General features: G+C 37.6%; 1 long non-coding RNA gene and 2 pseudogenes across 1 annotated transcript; 2 read left to right on the forward strand and 1 right to left on the reverse strand.

The window, feature by feature from the left end:
• Nucleotides 1-1664: 1664 nt before the first annotated feature.
• On the forward strand, nucleotides 1665-6082 carry LOC131785970 (uncharacterized). Its single transcript, XR_009340331.2, has 3 exons — nucleotides 1665-1822; nucleotides 1942-2030; nucleotides 3510-6082. It is a non-coding gene; the product is annotated as an uncharacterized lncRNA (long non-coding RNA).
• Nucleotides 6083-6356: 274 nt separating this feature from the next.
• Nucleotides 6357-7383, reverse strand: LOC131785964 (uncharacterized; annotated as a pseudogene).
• A 1446-nt stretch (nucleotides 7384-8829) lies between these two features.
• LOC131785969 (amidase-like) lies at nucleotides 8830-18521 on the forward strand (annotated as a pseudogene).
• Nucleotides 18522-18591: the final 70 nt, after the last annotated feature.

An 18591-nucleotide genomic window follows, 5' to 3' on the forward strand; every position in this document is an offset into this window, starting at 1 on the left:
ACCATAAATATGGAATCAGTCGACAGGTACAAAATTTTTGTATTCATTGTACGTTTTCTTAGAGGACACTTTTGATGAAACCTTGTCAAATATTACATTAAGAAGTTCCATCGCGCTTTTTTCCGAAAAAAAAGTCGAAAAGTTCAGAATACTCCTGAATGGCCGCTCCGGTAAAACTATGAAAAGTTATGTAACTTCGGCAACTTCGTACGCCACAACACAATGCTTGTATATAATTTAGTAATTATAATATAAATCGTGTTAAAGCTTTATCTTTGTAGTTTAATTCTTCAAATATTCTTTCTTGGCCCACGTTCCAAGAAGACAAAAGAACAAGGAAGAGTCGCAAAACACAGAAACAGGCTGTTAGAGCTCGAGGTTACAAGGTGTGGCGATTGAAATGACTCTTTTTGGCTAATAGATATTTATTTCTACTGAACAAGATTACAATCCTTGACACAATTGTTGAAACTTTCCCCCCTCACCCTTCTTAAACACCTTGTAGAGTTTGGTGACGGAAAAAAATTAGACCGCCTTACAAAAATACAAAAAAAAGTTATACTCAACATCGAAACATGTTAGGGTGATCAATAAAGCTTGATGATAGCTAACGTTCACGGAAGACTGAAGTGAGATCTTTAATCATCGGTTTGGGCGGGAGCACGTGGTATCATGTGCTTGTCGGCTGTTTAAAGTTATATTTATATGTGAGGCGTTAAGAAAGTTCGAGCGATACCAAAATTACCCCCTTCTCATTTCAGGGACAAAATTAAACTTTCTGATGAGCGTTCCCGTAATTGTAACTCTCTCGAAATTGAAATTAAGCGGTTTGTAAGTATTAACCTCGTTCCCTGTAATGAACATAATTAGATCTTCAAAGCGCGGAAATTCAGCCGCACATCAGCTGGCACTTAGATGAATTTACATTTCATAATAGAATTGATAAACCTTAGCTGTGACACATTTCTTTGTTATGGTCGACAAGACCTAAAAAACAGCATTCAGAGGGCAGCCGTCGGTGACATTAGTTTATATTGTTTATTTACTTTCGAGGACTATCTTTTCTGAGATCATCTTAATACATGCAAAACTGAATAATATAACACTGCAGCTCCAGGCGCAGAAAATAACAAGTACACAATTCCCATTGTGATTTATGCAACACCCCTAAATAAATAGCTACAGGGAATTTATGCTCATTGTGAGGTTGTTTTTAGGATTATCAATCGTAAACTGTTCGTTCTATCGAGTCCTGTATGTTAATCAATTTGTGTACACAAAGCCGAAACTCTCTAGGTCGGGAGATGTTTAAATAAGCTTTCTCAAGAAAATTCCCGTTTAAGTAAGTTTAAGTCCAGCTTTATGTTTGTATGTTTATGCTTTGTTTCCACAAATTCTTCAAACGTTTGCTTGAAATTAAGAGGAAGACTCACAAAAGAGACTGGTTAGATGTGTATATCGGTATGCTCATCACCAGTACTGGTCCACGTCGCTACATTTGCGAACCAGTGGCGAGTCCATCCGGTCATGGCATAAGAACACATTTCGATTAAACATTACTAGAAATTAACGACATTCTGCTCCCGCAAATAAGAGGGCATGCGGTTGCACGCAAAGGCTAATTGACATGCTCATTGGCATCAAGTTTTCGATATGACGGCTTCTGTTTCAGTGAGACCAAGCGCGATTAAAAGTAAAGTACAAAATACTGAACGAGCTGAGTTGTTCAGATCTTTTGTGCGAGCCACTGAAGCTACGAAGAAAAACGAAATCTAAGGTCTACACAGTTGAAAGAGTGATCAGTGAAAGGAAGGGAAAAAAGGTGCTTTAAGTTATGTTTTTGTGACTTAATTCTCATGAAAACAAACATTTGCATTCAGTTTTGACCATGAATGATAGAAACATTCAAACTGAATTTCTGTTACTTATTTCTAATGGCAGGGAACTGAGTACTTGATAAAACGGAAGGGTTGGCCTAAGTGGACATGTAGCTTGGAGCCAGCTGAGCACTTAAATTTTCATGCTGTCAGGTAAATTAATTTTGAAACGTACGGCACTGTCTCTTCTCAGTTGTAATAAGGAGTACAAGGTGCTAAAGGAGTAATAGAATTTTAGAAGGAAATATTTTTTTGTTTGTTTGTAAAGTGACCAGCTTCTCAATATCAGCTTCCCTATTGTGTTTCTTCTGTCATTTTGTAGAATAAGACGGTGGCACTTCAGGGATAAATGCAATCTCCTTGCCTTTTTATTGTAACAAATTTGAAACCCTTCTTGGATACTTCAAAGACTTCCTCACACCTTTGTAACAAAGCCGGACTGCAATCACAAAAATTTAACATGGTGCCTCATGAATCGGAGTGCATTGCCCCATGTGATCAACCAGGTATTGAAACGCAATCTCAATACTACTTTTTAAAAGGGTTTTGAGGACTGTTGTTATTGCCTGAAACAAAAATTGAGTTTTGTTACAAAGATGTGCATTTGGCAAATATGTGTTACTTGCAATAGACCTTTTTATAGTTCCTGGCACCATATTGGATTAATAACCACACACACACAATAAGAAGGCTGGGCTTGACTTGATAGTTCTTTCAAACAGCTGATCTGCTGAAATTTCACGTTCTAATGCACTTTTCAATGCGATTTCTCCCTTCAAAATGGTTCTTTAATACAACAATATGGAAATTTTGTCATAAGATGACACCCAGAAACTCAAAGCAAAAAATTCCAGGGAGATTTTAAAATCTAATTCAAAATGCTTACCAGTCATTTTGTACCCGAGGGTCTTTCATATCCAGACAATTTGTACCCAGGCTCAGACATTTCGTACCCACTTTTGATCAGTTCATACCCAACCCTCTGGTCGATTCATACCCGACAAATTATGACACAAAATGTTTAAAACAATCATAAACATTTATTTTATTTATCTTAGAAATCACAAGAAAGCTAATTTCTAAAATCACAGGAACATTGAAAAGTTATCTTTCAGTTAATACTCGGCTAAGAATATATGAAAGTCATATATTTGAACTGTGGATAAAGACGTGAATGAAAGTGGTCCTCTCAGTAATGTGCACTACTGGAGCAGTGGTGAAAATAAGGCCTGAAAAAAATTCAGGCCTGTACGGGATTTGAACCCATGCACCGGTATTGCAGAGGTCAAACTGTGCTGTGTATCCATGCACCGGTATCGCAGAGGTCAAACTGTGCTGTGTATCCAGTTTTCCTTGATGGTGTATTAACAATAGGAAAGTAAATAACAGCTATCTTTTGCGGGCCACTCACACAAGTATAAACCAATGAAATAAATGTTTATGTTTATTTTAAAGATTTTGTGTCATAATTTGTTGGGTATGAATTGACCAGAGGGTTGGGTGCGAAACGTCTGAGCCTGAGTACGAATTGGCTGGGTATGAAAGATCCATGGGTATGAAACAACTGGATACCATTCAAAATCAACAGGTGGAATTAGAGCCGACTTAGTGTTGAAAGTTTATGCTTTGCAGATGTGATGCGTCCTTCCATCAAGTAGTGGAGAAAACCAAGAACTTCTTACAGATGTCCAGGACCTAGAACAAAACCAGAGGGACTTCAAATATGAAGCAGCTATGGTAAGGATTTCAGCCCTTTGATGGTCAAGCGATCTCCATAATTTACATGTACCTGAGATGAATTTCATTCAGCTGCACAATTGCCCCGTTGTTGCACAAGAATATCGCCACATTGTGTTGAGAGAAACGCATTACAGGAAGTACCGCAGAAGCTGTTTAGTATGGTTTAGAAAGCGAGGCAAAGGTTGTAGCCCTCTAGGTAGAGGAGATTTGTTATTACTGCTGTTGTTGATGTGGTACTTGTTGTTGCACCATATTCTTCAGTTAAAGTTGTTTCCATTTTGTTTACCAAGACGTACTTTAGTTTGCCATTTGTACATTATCTTATGGGAAACTATACAATAGAGCCTGTAGAACCACTTGATTATAACCCTTCTTTCTATCAACCCATGAGGGAAGCTGTAACTAACAGATGTCATAATATTTTGAAATCCATCTGGCCCAGGACAACTTATGCTCATGATACATTGAAAACCATTTCAGTTTGCAACTTATGTTAATTTATTAGGTGGCAAGACAGCATAGAAAGAATCAGACCCAAATATTAGACAGTTTAAAAACTCCCAAAAGTGACTGATTCATGTAACTTCCCTATAATATCAAAACACTATCTAGCAAACAGATAATGATGATACTGAAACTTATCTGGTAGAAGTTATCTTGATCTTACATCAAATTCTCATAACTTATTTACAAGTAAATGTGTAGCAACTAGAAGGGAGAATTAACAATCAGATCTTAGGTATTTAAGGGTTAAAGGAACAGAACAGAAATGCTTCCTGTCAGCTACTGATCTCAACCATGCTAGTCCTTTACACACATTTAAGTTTCTGTCACTGATAAACGTTCAGTGAATTGATATTCCCATTCTCAGCAGTCAGAGGCCTTCTGATACAAAGGTTTGCTATACTAGTTCTTATTGCATTGTGTTAACCAATGTTATGATAATATAATTTTGAGGTGTAAAGAAGATATGTAAAAGATTTAGAAATATATCTAAATCAATTATTTATTTTATACTGTTACAGTTACCATAAGATTTGTTTGAAAGAGAATCTTTCAGACCATTGAATTATACGAGAAATTACTTTTTGCGAGACTTCTATCCAACTTTTTATTATGAGGACAATTTTGTGAATAATAAAATTTAGTGTCATAGTTCATCTTTGTGTTGAGAACTCTTTTAGTTGGTGAAACTCGCTTTTTCTTCTTTTCAATTTGAAGCATCAAATTGATTGATACATAAAGCACACAAAATATTTTTTGAGAGTTCCATGTGGCATCCATAGTGGTTACTATGCTATCATTAAAAAACAAAAACAACAACTACTGAAAACTGCTTTTGTCACAATTGCTTCTAAATTTTTGTCAGTTTTCTTGGTATGCCATGATAATTGAAAACTCTGATGATACAGTGTCTTGGTTATTTTATTAAAAGCAATTACTTTCCAAGAGTTCTAAGAGTTTCTCTGCAAGGAGTGTTTTGAGGCATGTAGTAAACAGGTGAGCAGTACTGAACTTATTGACTTACTGCCAGGATAAAAAAACTCTATTGAACTTAAAACAATTCAGGTACCTAATAGAAAATTTGCACTAATTTTGCAACAATAGTTACCCTCATCCATAATTCACAGAGAATAAGATAAGTATAGAACGATAAATACTTAGCAAAAATGCATGCCCCTGTCCATAAACTTAAAGAATTGAAAGCCTGTAGACAAACCATTAGGGCCATAAAATGTATTTGAACAACCAAAGGTGGCACACTGCTTCCCTTTCTTTTTGGGATAAAAGTTATCTTTATTGAGATTTCGGCTAGGACCATCCATTTTCCATAAAAATCAAACAATTTTACTGCCCACATGTGAATTTCACCAAAAGTGCTCACAGAGATTTAACACGAGTCAACCCCAGCCGCGTTCTTACTTGTACGAGGTTGCATGTTGCATTAATTTTCTTTCACTGTCTAAATAGGGTAAAGAAATGTATATATAATTTTTTCAGGAGTTATGCTCCACCAAACATAACTGATTATAGATTGGAGACAGCAGCTAAAAGGGAGGCAGACATAACCTACAAAAATTGTCCTTTTCATTTAACATATATAATTGTCAGGGCCAATTATACCCTTATTCCTAAAAATGTATCTCACTATGTCATGATCAACATTTATGGGGGCTGTGAAACTGATGCGGGTAGACTTGCACTTCAGTAGACCTAGTATGGCTTCCACAAATGTTGCAGTGGTATTACTTTGATGAATTTGGCCAAGGTGTTGCTATTGATTTCCCTTTCAAATTAAAGACAAAGTTAGCTTTTCATTTCAAGTGTTTTATTGCAAATAAAGGTGGTTCCCTCAGAAAAGGACCACTGATTCCCTCTGAAAAAGTTATTGTTATTATTAACCAGAAAGCCTGCTCTCAGAATATAATCACTTAATGTAAATATTTTAGTTATGTGAATACTTAATCACCAAAAGGAATAAGTATATAAATATATATATAAATTTTTTTTTTATAAGAAGAGTCATTTTCTTCTTGACAATAATTCATTAATTCATTTTCTTTGAGGTGACTTGAATATTATCCACAGTAGTCAATCACTGTTCTTTAAAACCTCAATCAGTTGTCCTTTCTTTAATTTTGATTTTCCATTCACTTGCAAATTTCATGATTTGATTTCTTGCACGAATTGTTTGACTGTCATTTTTTTCATAATTTGTAGTTGGTACTTCAGCACTGTTTACAACAGATGCTTCACTTTCAGGTTCACCTGCACTTGCACCATCCCTAGAATGCATTCTTTTTTACGTGACTCAACAATTCCACTATCCCAGTGTTCATTATTTTGTTTTTCATATTTTTTTCTTTTCCCTTTCACAGTGTTGGAGGGCTTGCTGTTGCACCTCCAACTGCAGCGCATCCTTAGCTGCATCCCATTTATTTGACTTTTGAAAAAAATTCTCTTTTGCATCATCACTGTTTTTCTCAACACCCTGGCCAGTGAATTGCTTGAATGTCTTGTGATTTTTGATGAAAACTGGAACATGGTAGGAGAGTGCATGCATGTATGGGGTAACTCGAAATTTGTTGTACCCAACTCTGGTTCCTCCAAGGGAACAAAAGAGTTCAATAAATTCCTCTGATTTTTCTGAAACATCAAGGACAAGGTTTTCATTTTCCTCAGGGTCAGCATTAATCAAGTGGTAAAGAGATTCAAAACCCCTCCATAGCTTCACAACAGTTTCCTTTGTTTCAGGCTAAAGGATATCTCTTGACTCCAGCTGGGAAGGAAGCAGATGACAGAGTTTCTTTTTGTCTGAACCCATTAGGCTGGTCCAATCATACAAACAACTTCCTTTGCCATCTGCATTAGTTTTTTCCCACACTAAAAAGGTTATTCCTAGGTCATTTATTACACTGATCAATCGTTTGAAGTAAATTCCTTTGTCCTCTCCTCTTTCTTTCAAGAAATCAACTTTGCTGTCCCTTTCCATGACTTCAGTGATTATGTTCTCAGTAAGTCTGTCAGTGATCCTCATCATTAAATAAAGTTCATCCAGAACAACATGGTCAAGTTCAATGTTAATCAGGGGGGGATGGATGCAGCAAAACTTTTTCGAACCATGAAAATATCTGATTTCCTGTGAGGTCCTCTTTAATTCCCCGGAGTTGTAAAAGTCCAGGTCTTTGGTCATGTCCCACCTTTGGATCTTGTGAATCTTGTACCACACACAAGCATAATCAGAGGTTGCCCCTTTGAGGCTCATTATCATAAGCAAAAATTGTCCCCCCCTCAAAACATCTCTATTTTGACCTCTTTTCCATCAACCTCTATTTTGCCATTTTTTATGATGCGGTTTATATCACTGATGACACTGCCCAATGATGTTTTCAGTGTGTCCTATTTCTCTGGACCATTTACTATGCATGTGTTCTGTTCCCTTTAGAGGACATCACTCTGTCCCCAGTTTGTAAAAGGGAAAAGGACAAAATCATAAAATTGGTTGTTTGGGACATCTTGGCTCCATAACCACTTATTTTGACCTTTACAGGCTCTTCCAGTGGATGGTCTGGGTGTGACTGGAAATATTCCCTTATGTGACCCTGGAGTGTATCTGTAAATGATATCTGTGCTCCTGGGTACTTTCCTGGGTCTCTTTCAATGTGGGAAAGTTTGTTGAGATCAGATCTCTACTGTTTGATTAAATATGACCTTGGCAAGTCATTGTATAATATGGTGAGTTCATGGTATGGTTCATCACTGACTCAAAATTTGTCCAACAAAAATAAAAGCTGTTCTAAATTCTCTTTATCCTCTTGGGTGACTTTCTCTTTTACAAAATCAAATGTATGTTCTCTCCTTGAATCAGACTCCCTGACTTTAAGACAGGTTAATTTTAAACCATGACTCTCAAGGAACCACAATGCTAGGTCAGCTCTTCCTTTCAGTTCGGTAATTCTTCTTAGCCTCTGCCTTTCAGATAGCTGTTCAATTGTTTTTCCATAATTTGGTGTGCTAGTCTCATTTAATTCTGCCATTTGCTGGATGTATTCTGATAGCTCTCTGTTAAGACTATCTATCTCTGTATCTCTCTTTTCTTTAGCCTCATCAATTTCCTTTAACAGACTCTCTTTCTCTTGCTGTAAATCTCTACACTTCTTATGTCACTCCTCTAAAGCTAAATTAGCTGTTATTAAATAGTCATCCATCTTTCCAATAGACACTAACTCAGTAACTAAAATGCTCAGTGTAAAAACAGTTATTGAGCTCTTGCTTTCTCCTACTACCAGTTGCTCTCTTATATTTTGAGGCAACTGAGCTTGCCTCGCGTCGGAGTCTTCCCTGGATCCCAAATCCTGTCTCCCTGCTAATCTGGAACCATTTGTTTGGGATCGAGCTATTCAACAGATCAAGGTAATCTGCAGAAGTACCTTGATCAGCTTCAGTTTTGTGACTGACTGTTATACCGTAGCTGTAACAAAGGGTAAGGAATCTGCCCAGCTAAAGCTATTGAAAAGCGATCAACATTTTGCTGTCTTACGTAAGAAAGCGGAGGATTAATGACATTTAATTTTTGGTCGATCGTTAACTTTTCACGCTCACTAGGGAAAGAAGGCATTTTTCGCTAAGGAAACACCGGATTATAAATAAGGAGTCCACGTTACAGCTATCCAGCGTTCTTCCAATAAAAAGGTTAGGTTATCAGCCAAAATGGCGGCTGAAGTCATTGAAATCGAAGCGAAAGCCTTGTTTATGGGGACGATTTCCAAGCAGAAATGGTGGTTTCCGTTCACTTTGGATAAAGACAGTAATCTTGCTCTTTTCAAGTAAATTTGGCAGAACAGCGGAAATCTTATACAACCGGAATTTTTTTTAGTCTTGGAAAGTGTAAACATCTGGCAATGTTTTTCGAGGTCGGCTCCAGGGAACCGACGTGAACAAAGTCTACAGGACGGTCGAGAAGGTAAGCAATTCATCCCGTTTGTTAGGAAATTATAGAGTTTGTTTTATGACCTCTGTAAACGTGGAGTTGGCAGACCGTGTGATGCTCAAATTTATTTTAAAATGACTGTTATGAGTACTGCAGTAAATTTTCTTTCCATTGAGAGGTCGGCAAGTAGTGCCCCGTACATTTTACCATTATATGGGCAGTCATCTTTAAAGCGCCGATAGAATTCCTGTCCGCCATTTTGTCGGCAATTTCTGATAATGATGCCTACAAACTGAAATCCAAATATTCACAGCATACTACATCGAGAGCCTCAATGTGGTGAGCGGTTGGCGTTCAAACAACCTTAACTTGACAACTGTTAAAGGGCAATGTTTTACCGTAAGCCGTCAAAAAAAAAAAGAGCAGCGCGATATTTGCTGTCAAAATATATCACGGTCCTTCAAATCCTACAATTAAGAGCTGCTTGTCGCGGACAGTTTATATCTCGAAAAAATCCTTGAACTGGTAAATCCGTTTCCACGTTTCCAAATCAAAACTAATTTTTATGGTCATTTTCACTAACTTCGATATTTTTTAATCACTAAACGGCGTCAAAACGAATATTGCAATCAGCTTCTATCCAAATATACTTCTAGTAGGTTAAAAAAATTCAAACAGATTCTCAATGGATAACTTGTTCACGTTGTGACCACGCCATGCTGCACCATACACCCGCAATCACAAGTTGCAAGTTGAGAGCATGTCCGGAAAGTTCTGAAACCACACGCACTTGTGGTGTAAAGCAGAGTAGGAATCAATCGATTGAAAGGAAACCAAAAACATCATCATTGTAAATTTGAGAGGACATGGTATTGATTTCTACGACAACTTTGGCTGGAGCTCATTTGAGGTCGAACTATACACACCAATAAGTATTGTATGGAAAATTAAAAATTCCTATAAAGACACGGACAAAAATTTTGAGAAAGTCCCTCTAACAATATTTTCAAAGTTTTAAATTACTAAACCAGAGAACTCAAATTGGGAAAGGAGTTGACAGCTACGTAGATATTGCTTATGGTTTTGCAGTGCGTTTTAAGTTTTCATTTCATTTAACTGCGATTATTGAAAGACCAAAATCACCTCTGAAAAAGATAGCTCGTATCAAAAACTATGGAATCAATATCAAGTGAGTCTCTATCTATTTCTTCCTCACAATTATCAGCCGTCAAAAGCCCTAAATTTCAATCGTCAAATCGTCCCTTTTACATGCAACCAACATTGAGCTTTGAAAAGCGCCAGAGTAAGGTCATCATAATATTTTTTCCTTGTCACTACAACTGTTTGCCTAGTGGTACGAGTTTTCTAAACTGACCGTAGAGTAAAATGCAGCAAAGCCAAATTAAAGCATTCCCGGATTTCTTTCGGAAGGGAATTTAACATTGCTCCACTGAAAAGCTTTTGACAGAATTTTTTAGCTCCCCTATAACCTCATTATATCCATGGCTTGCACAATTGCTGAAACGGACGATTGCCAATTTTTATACATGTTAAATCACAACTTTGGATCAACCTGTTTTACTCGCACCAGCGGACACCAGCTCACTGGCCTTTTTCATCTAAGTACAGCCGGACCAAAAATAAGCCTTCGTCTGAGTACTATAATATCTCTCGTTTAGCTTATGTTTTTTGTATTTGTACTAGAAATACGGAATCTAATTGACAAAAATTGTATTTTCTTTTTCCAAAGCTTTACCTTACCACTGAGTGAAATAAATTTGGTTCAAAATTCAGCCTTTAGGAGCTTGTACAATCATATGGATTTGATTCCCTCCTTTTTTCAGTTGAATGTCCAGTCCTTACAGTTGGTCGTCTTGCCAAAACCACACCAAACAATTGTGTGGCATCACCGAACATACTTGACAAATCGTGGGAAAACTTGAGTAGGAGATACCGAAAAAAAAATGTATGGAAGTCCTTTCTTCTTCATCCTTTTCCTTTACCAAACAAAATAATGCACATTTCGATGGAATCTCTAAATATCATAACCGCTGGATGATGAAAGTTGAAATAACCAGACTTTACCTTTTCGGGAGCAAGAAAAAGAGTCATTACACCAAACCCAGCAAGGCTTCTTCATGGCGGACTTAACAGTGTAAGAAGATTTAAAAATTATCATGCAAACGTAACGATGTTATTTCTAAGCAAATAAAACCTTAAACTGATTTTCTTGCTGTAGTTAATCGTGTTTTATACCAAAGGACTAAACACGAGCGCGTTTTAATTTTGTGGTGCGTATTGGAAGCCTGGTCAAACGTTTTTAGGACACTTTCATTTATTTGACTTCTTGGTTAAAATTATTGTCACAAGTGACCCCTTTCCCCTCCCCTAGCAATGTTAAAAGTAATGTAGCGTTTCTGAATATTTCCAGCATTTTTATGAACATTGCAAATAGCCTTTAGTGTTCAAAAAAGGTGTCAAAGGTTTAACATCTCTTTGCTAGTCTGCTAAAACTCAATTCAATCAAATCAAATGGAAGACAAGTACCCTAAAAATAGACAAGGAATTAAAACAAACTTTGCATGCGGACTCTCACCTTTGTGCGGTGAACTCAAAGCTGCTATTGGTTAGTTCGTTACCACAGTTTTCAACTAAGGTAGTTTGGCCGTCGCATAGGGAGGGGGTACTAATGCACGCCTTTTTTCAGGAAAGTGTCCCCTTCCTTTAGAAATAAATAGGGAGAAAACACAAAAACTACGATTACCTAAATCGTTAGAATCGACTTTAAAGCCATAACTAAGACACAGAAGGGCACGAGAGAGGAAATGAAAAGATTTGGACATTTTTTGTTTCCCAAATGCAACTGTTTTTCTCATATAGCTACTTCTACTTCAACTGTTATGGAGAAATTCAAATTATTCCATCTGGCCTCAATTAATGCTGTGCACCGAGCATGCCCAACATGAATTCGAAGCAATTATTTTCATGGCAACATGACATCACAATGAATGAAACAGAAATCCTTGGAGTTCGTCTGAGAGATTTTGTGAGAAGCAGCAATGGCTTGTGTTCTCAGACAGTTTCGACGGGAAAAAGTTAGGGCGGATAGTTTTTTTATCACAGCATCTGTTTCACTATTGAATATTGAATTACGCAAGAAAAGGTGGTGAGGAACACGATTAAGTATTTTCTTTCTCTCTTTTCTATAAAGAGTTTAGTCTTCGAAGCTGCTTATCTCTCTAGAGTCAGACTTTTTTTTTTTGCTTATCTGGTTGAAAATGATCAAAAGTTAAACTCTGACGAGGCAAACAATTTCGAAAACAATATTAATTTAACTATGATTAATTGAGTTGAGGAAAAAATGATACGTTTTCGAATTTGGTTGAGTTCGATTTGACTGTTGAATACCACGTGAGACTAAATCAACAGAAACGAAGGGTCATTCCCGAAACTGAATATTGTTTGCCCTTTGAAGTTGCAAGACTCGGTGAAAAACAAGTACTAAGCTAATTCGTAGTGACAAATTTTCACAGCAGTGCTGTGAGAGGTTTGTAGATGACAGAGATAACATGAAACAATAGAGAGCAAATAGACAAAAGAGCGAAGAAAACAAGAGAACAATAGGTTATGACGTGGTGTTCTATATTGTGACGCGTCCTTTGTCCTATACAATAAGAAATAGCTATTAAAATTTTTCACTGAAAGATGTCATATGACACCAAAATAGCCAATGAGGGCGTGCGCAGTTGAGATAAACAAACAAACAAACAAACAATATCTTAAACTCCAGCAAGAGAAGAGAGGGTCATAAATTATTCGTTAAATTTGACCGTGATCCTTATCAATCTCTTCAGTTCTTCCAGATGAAGTTCTTATTCGTGTTTTTCCAGTAACGTTGCTCATGATAGCTACGTAGGCGCTACTTATAAATAGAGTTGAACCTCGGCAAAGTACTTTGTTGATACATTTTAGTTAGTTCTAGTTGCTTTAGATAGTGAACATTTGTGCAAGTCTTACATCATATAGTAACTGATGATTTACTTTTCTCTACTGCTTTTAGAGAAGCTTTATAAAGAGCCCGCGGTTTCTGTACCAACCTTCGCGCGTCTTTCTGAGATCGCAAATAGCCTGGGCTTCGAAATGGAAGAGAGTGAGCTGATGGCTTATCGAGGTAGGAATCTTGGTGATGAGTTACTGGTAATAATTTGATGTAAATTGTTATCTGAGTTCATCAATTTAATTAGTATAATTATTTTGTCAGAGGCAATTTCTAGTACCCTGGCTGATACGTACCAACGGTTGTACGAGTTACCAGACCCCAAACTGCCAGTGAAATATCCACGGACTCCAGGTTACAGACCATCACCAGAAGACAACCCTTACAATGCTTGGTAAGTAAAATGTCAGAGAAACTTATTAATTCAGCGGAAACCCTAATTTATGACAGACACCCCACCATGATATACTATTAGCGTTGGCTCGTAACCTTTTCAATTAAACTCTGCTGCGGCGGGTATTTACTGACAAATTCACATTGTTGATTCTAAACTTATGAATTTGAATCTGGACTTTCCAAGGTTATTAAGTGAAGACATAATCCTCGCAACTGAACTGCAACAGAAGAAATTGCATAGAAAAGAAGTCTTACAAGATTCAGGCCCCAACAGGATTGGAACATGTCCTTCCCCTCCCAAATACTAGACGGGTGCACTATTACTGAGCTACATCTTTAAAGCGAAGCAGTTATTTGGTGAGATAGTTTCATAAATTGCTTTGCCTCGCTTCAAACATGTGGCTTCGTAGCTCTGTTCACTTAAGCTGTTTTTCAAGCGCAGGTGGAAATATAATTAATTTGATTTTGAGGTACTGACGATGTAACCTGAAAGGAGCGTCTAGTGACAAACTTCACGGCAAAACTATGGTGATTGCTTCCAACAAGTGCCATCGTTGCTCTGTTCACTAGACGTCTTTATCTTCCGCATGTCGTAATAAACTAATTTCATTTTCAGGTATTGGCGATGTGACATTAAAGGAGCATCAAGTGGTAAACTTCGCGGCAAAACTGTGGCTATCAAGGACAACACATGTGTGGCAGGAGTACCTATGATGAATGGTTCTCATACCCTGGAAGGATTTGTCCCGGATGTGGATGCTACTGTAGTGTCTCGGATATTGGATGCCGGTGGATACATAGTGGGGAAAAGTGTTTGCGAAGATTTGTGTTGTAGCGGAGGCAGTTTTACTGCTGCCACTGGTCCGGGGGTTAATCCACACAATAAGACGAGAATGTGTGGAGGGTCATCATGAGGTTCTGCAGCTTTGGTGAGTAAGAAAGTACATAGGAAAATAGGAAAACCAAGAAGCAAGAAAAATAATTTCTCCTCTTCTTCAACAAAATCTTATTATCGCAAACAAATGATCTCCAAACTGTCCATCACATTGCTTTCACTCAAAAAATCACATAGCCTTCATAGCTACGTTCGATGTTTATGTCCATTTATTTTCGACTCAGACTTGTTCCGTTCCGAGCACACATTATCTCTCAATAAGAATCGTCTTTTATTCCTACACAAAACTTCGTTTTAAATGTGGCTGCTTTGTGCAGCCACGTCTCTTGATTACGCTCTTGTCTTCTCGTCGTTTTTAAGGTGGCTAGAGGTCAAGTTGACATGGCAACCAGTGGAGACCAAGGAAGTTCCGTAAGGATCCCCGCTGCGTGTTGCGGCATTGTGGGTCTGAAACCCACATACGGATTAGTTCCATATACGGGCATTATGCCGATAGAGTTTACTTTGGATCATACTGGACCAATGGCCAGGACTGTGTATGATACAGCTCTGATGTTGGAGGTAGGACAACAAGTTACGACAAATTGTTAGAATTCCCGCAAATATCTAATCTGCGACTTCCCAATAAAAGTAATTGGTGTCTAACGGCATAAGAATCTTGAATTATCGCATAGTTTTTATTTTCGCTCTACCTGATTTCTTGGTTCAGCAGGAGACTATCAGATCAATCACGATAAGTGGGTGTCGTTTTTAGTCAAAAGTCGTTTTAAGTCGTTAGTCGTTTTTAGTTTGAAAATATTTCGAAAACAGCGCGAAATTCATTTATGTAAACGGTATATTAATTGTCTGGTTGCTACCTGTGCATTATTTTAGAGATCACTTCTATTGGGTTTTTAAATGTGGATTTAATCGTTAATAATGTATAATGACTCTTCAATTTTAAAATAGGCTATATCTGGATATGACGGAGGACTGGACCCTAGACAGCCACGAGATCTCAAAGTGCCTGATTATACTTTGGGGGTGGGTCTGCTTTTGAATTTCATTGGCGATGAATCATTTATAAGAAATAATATGTTAAATGAACGTTCTATGTCTCTTCCCAGATAAGACTGTGTCAATTAATTCACATTTTCTTGCTAAATTAGCTTTTGTTCAGTTGTACAAGGAAGATTTTTAATGGAGAGAGACTAGGGGTTATACAGAATTAAATCTAACTTTATAGACGACAAATGGTAAAGGGTAAGTTTCCGAACAAACTAGTGCTGTATCGATGTGGGGTATCATAAGATAACTTTGAGTTGACAATGTGAATTAGCCGACGTAGAGCGATTCTAAAGCTGAATTTTTGAGCGTTAGCCCTTCGTCATTCGCTCTGACGAAGAGCTAACGCTTGAAACTTCAGCTTTAGTATTGCCTTGCGATGGTCAATTTGCATTATCAACTAAGTTGATCAAACAAAAGTGAGTCTCTAGAAAGTGGTTGCTGAGAATCTAAGAGCTTCGTGGTTGTGAGACATGCTTTAGTTATGATGAGAGGTCGGATACACACCGTGGTCAACGGTTTACAGCAAAAGAATATCTTGACTTGTGCCATGCTGTAAGCCAGGGGGGGGGGGGACACCCCGACTATTAAAACTGTTAATGGTGGAAACGGGAGGGGTTGATCGAAATTGAATTGAATCTAATGCCAGTGCTGGTTTGTTTTTGAAAATCCAAATATTATACCTCGGTAGTAATTTTTTGTTTATAAAGCAATGCAATTTTTTGTCAGCTCACAGGAAAAATACACAACTTGAAAATAGGAATCTTGAAAGAAGGCTTTGGATTGAAGACCTCCGAAGCGGATGTTGATAAGACGGTCAGAGAGGCCGCTGAACAGTTGGGTACTGCAGGCGGCGCAACTGTCGAAGAAGTGTCTGTCCCGATGCATTCTGACGGTAACTGAACATTATGGGAATGCTAAAAAACGCACCAAAGGAAAGGAGAGGAGAATAGAGTTTCTCATCATTGCGTCCTACTTGAAATAAATGTTTAGAAACACAGTCAAACGTACTTAACTAATCGGTTCACAACTTCATTTAGGAGTGAAAATGGGAATTGTTTGATGTGCGTTTCGGATTTATTTAAACGTAGATTAGACCTTTTAGAGAAGACCTATAATTGTGTTGTGAAAGTTTGTCTAAGCACCACGTTAACTCGTCGAATGTCATAATTTGTTTTTGATTTGTCTCTCTTTTTGTTTTCTTTTTGTTTTTTTTCTATTGTAATTTTTTTTCCTTTGGCTTCACGTTTCGACAGGTGTTCGAATCTTTGGGGCCATTCGACATATTGGAGGTGATCGAATGATGTTTGAAGGAGCTGGTGAGAAGTCATAATTGATTTCACAGAGAGTTCGAAGGAATCCCCTTCAAACAAAGGGGTGGTTGGCGTTTTGGTAAACATTTGTTCTGAACAATCCCGAATCAAGAATAACAGTAGCTAGATGAGGATTTCCCCTTAAACTCTACGCAAACATTTTAAATTATATACAATGCTCTTATAATTGCGGCCAAGCCTTTGTGTTCGGCGATGGTAAACAGTAGAGGTTACTTCAACCTTTGCGTCCATCCCATGGCATGTCTAGTAACTTGGAGCTAAATTATGTACGTCGTTAGACTGTCATAACATGTTATGTCGTGTCAAGTCAATAAGATGTGATTGATGTGTTGTCATTGCATGTCATGTCACCTTAGGTCACTCTACGTCATACCATATCGTTTCGAGTCACGCAACCCTAAGTCAAGTCATTTATCATCATTAAGGAATGTTGCACATGAAAATGATTTGTTTTAAAGGGGCTGGAACTGCCGCAAGGATGTATTATGACACCACTCTGCAGGGAGCCTTTTCACGAGGTCTAAAATGCCACTCGAATGACCTGTCAAAGAGAGGCAAACTCATTCGGCTGATCACGAAGTATTTTCACGAGGATTACCACGGTATCTTTTACGGAAAAGCACAGAACCTCGGTCGAGAGCTTTGCAAGGCGTATGATGCGGCACTTGAAAAATACGATGTGTTGATTCTGCCCACCATCCCCAAGAAGGCACCAGTTTTCCCGCAGGAAAACCCTCCTGTAAAAGGTCTAATTTTGGCATTTTAATGTATCATTCTTTTGATGATGAATTTGTAAAAAGTAAGACCTTGAAAGGGAAAAGAAATAAGGATAACCCCATGAAAGTAGGGAGAAGAATAGCGAGAAAAAGTTAGAATCTATTGTTGGGAAATAAGTTCACATTAAATAACCATCAATACTAAGACACCTATGGCCATTTATTTTGTAGAATATTTGGCAAGGGCTTCTGAGAGTGCTCCAAACACGTCACCAACTAATGTCACGGGTCACCCAGCTCTATCCATCAACGTCGGCTTCAGTGATGGCTTACCAGTTGGTATGATGATTGTAGGGAGAAAGTTTGACGAGATCACCGTTCTGAATGTCGCCTACGCTTACGAGAAGATCAGAGATGCGGAAAAATAAGATTACAAGATGTCTATAAATAGACTCAGAACTACAAGATTTTTTTCACTCTTGAAAATTCTTGACTGACATTGTCGCACCAAAATCTTGTTCGGTAATCTCTTATAGTTCATTTCAGTTGGAAGATAATACGACTTCAGAATCAGTTTGGAGGGACAAATTCTATGAAATATATTTAATTTACTTTTTACTAGAGAGAAGTTCTAAAGTTCCTAGAATTTTTGAATATATCAGCAGTGCGCAAAAAGGTAAAATATTTCTGCTAAGATTGGTGCTAATATACTTATTTTAACACCAGGAAATTTTTCGCTTCATTTTGCGTTACGTCATCCAGGGGTTCTGAAAGGAGATTGATATCAATGGTTTGTTTGAGGAGTAGCTCAAGTGCATCAAGAACTGTCTTGAAGACTGGGGGAAAAATAGTCACATATTAAGAGGTCAAAAAAGAGCTGAAAAAGGCTTTCCAGAAAACTATTTTTGCCCAAAACTACCTCTAAATGTTAAAGATATTGAGCCAATGTTAGTCAAAGTGCGGAAAAGTGCTAAAAATGCAAACCAGAGCTCTAATAAAAATGCTCAAAAGGTGCTCGACTTCATCTGAAATGGCTTTAGCAAGCAAAATAAAGTAGGTACATTTCGCTGATGCCTCACACTCTTTTTATTCTTTTAAGATTCACCTGTTTTCTCTAATAGCAGTTATACCGGTAAACCTTAAGGATCTAAAATGTGCTCA

This window comes from Pocillopora verrucosa, chromosome 10 (genome assembly GCF_036669915.1).
Source record: "Pocillopora verrucosa isolate sample1 chromosome 10, ASM3666991v2, whole genome shotgun sequence".
Taxonomy (NCBI): Eukaryota; Metazoa; Cnidaria; class Anthozoa; order Scleractinia; family Pocilloporidae; genus Pocillopora; species Pocillopora verrucosa.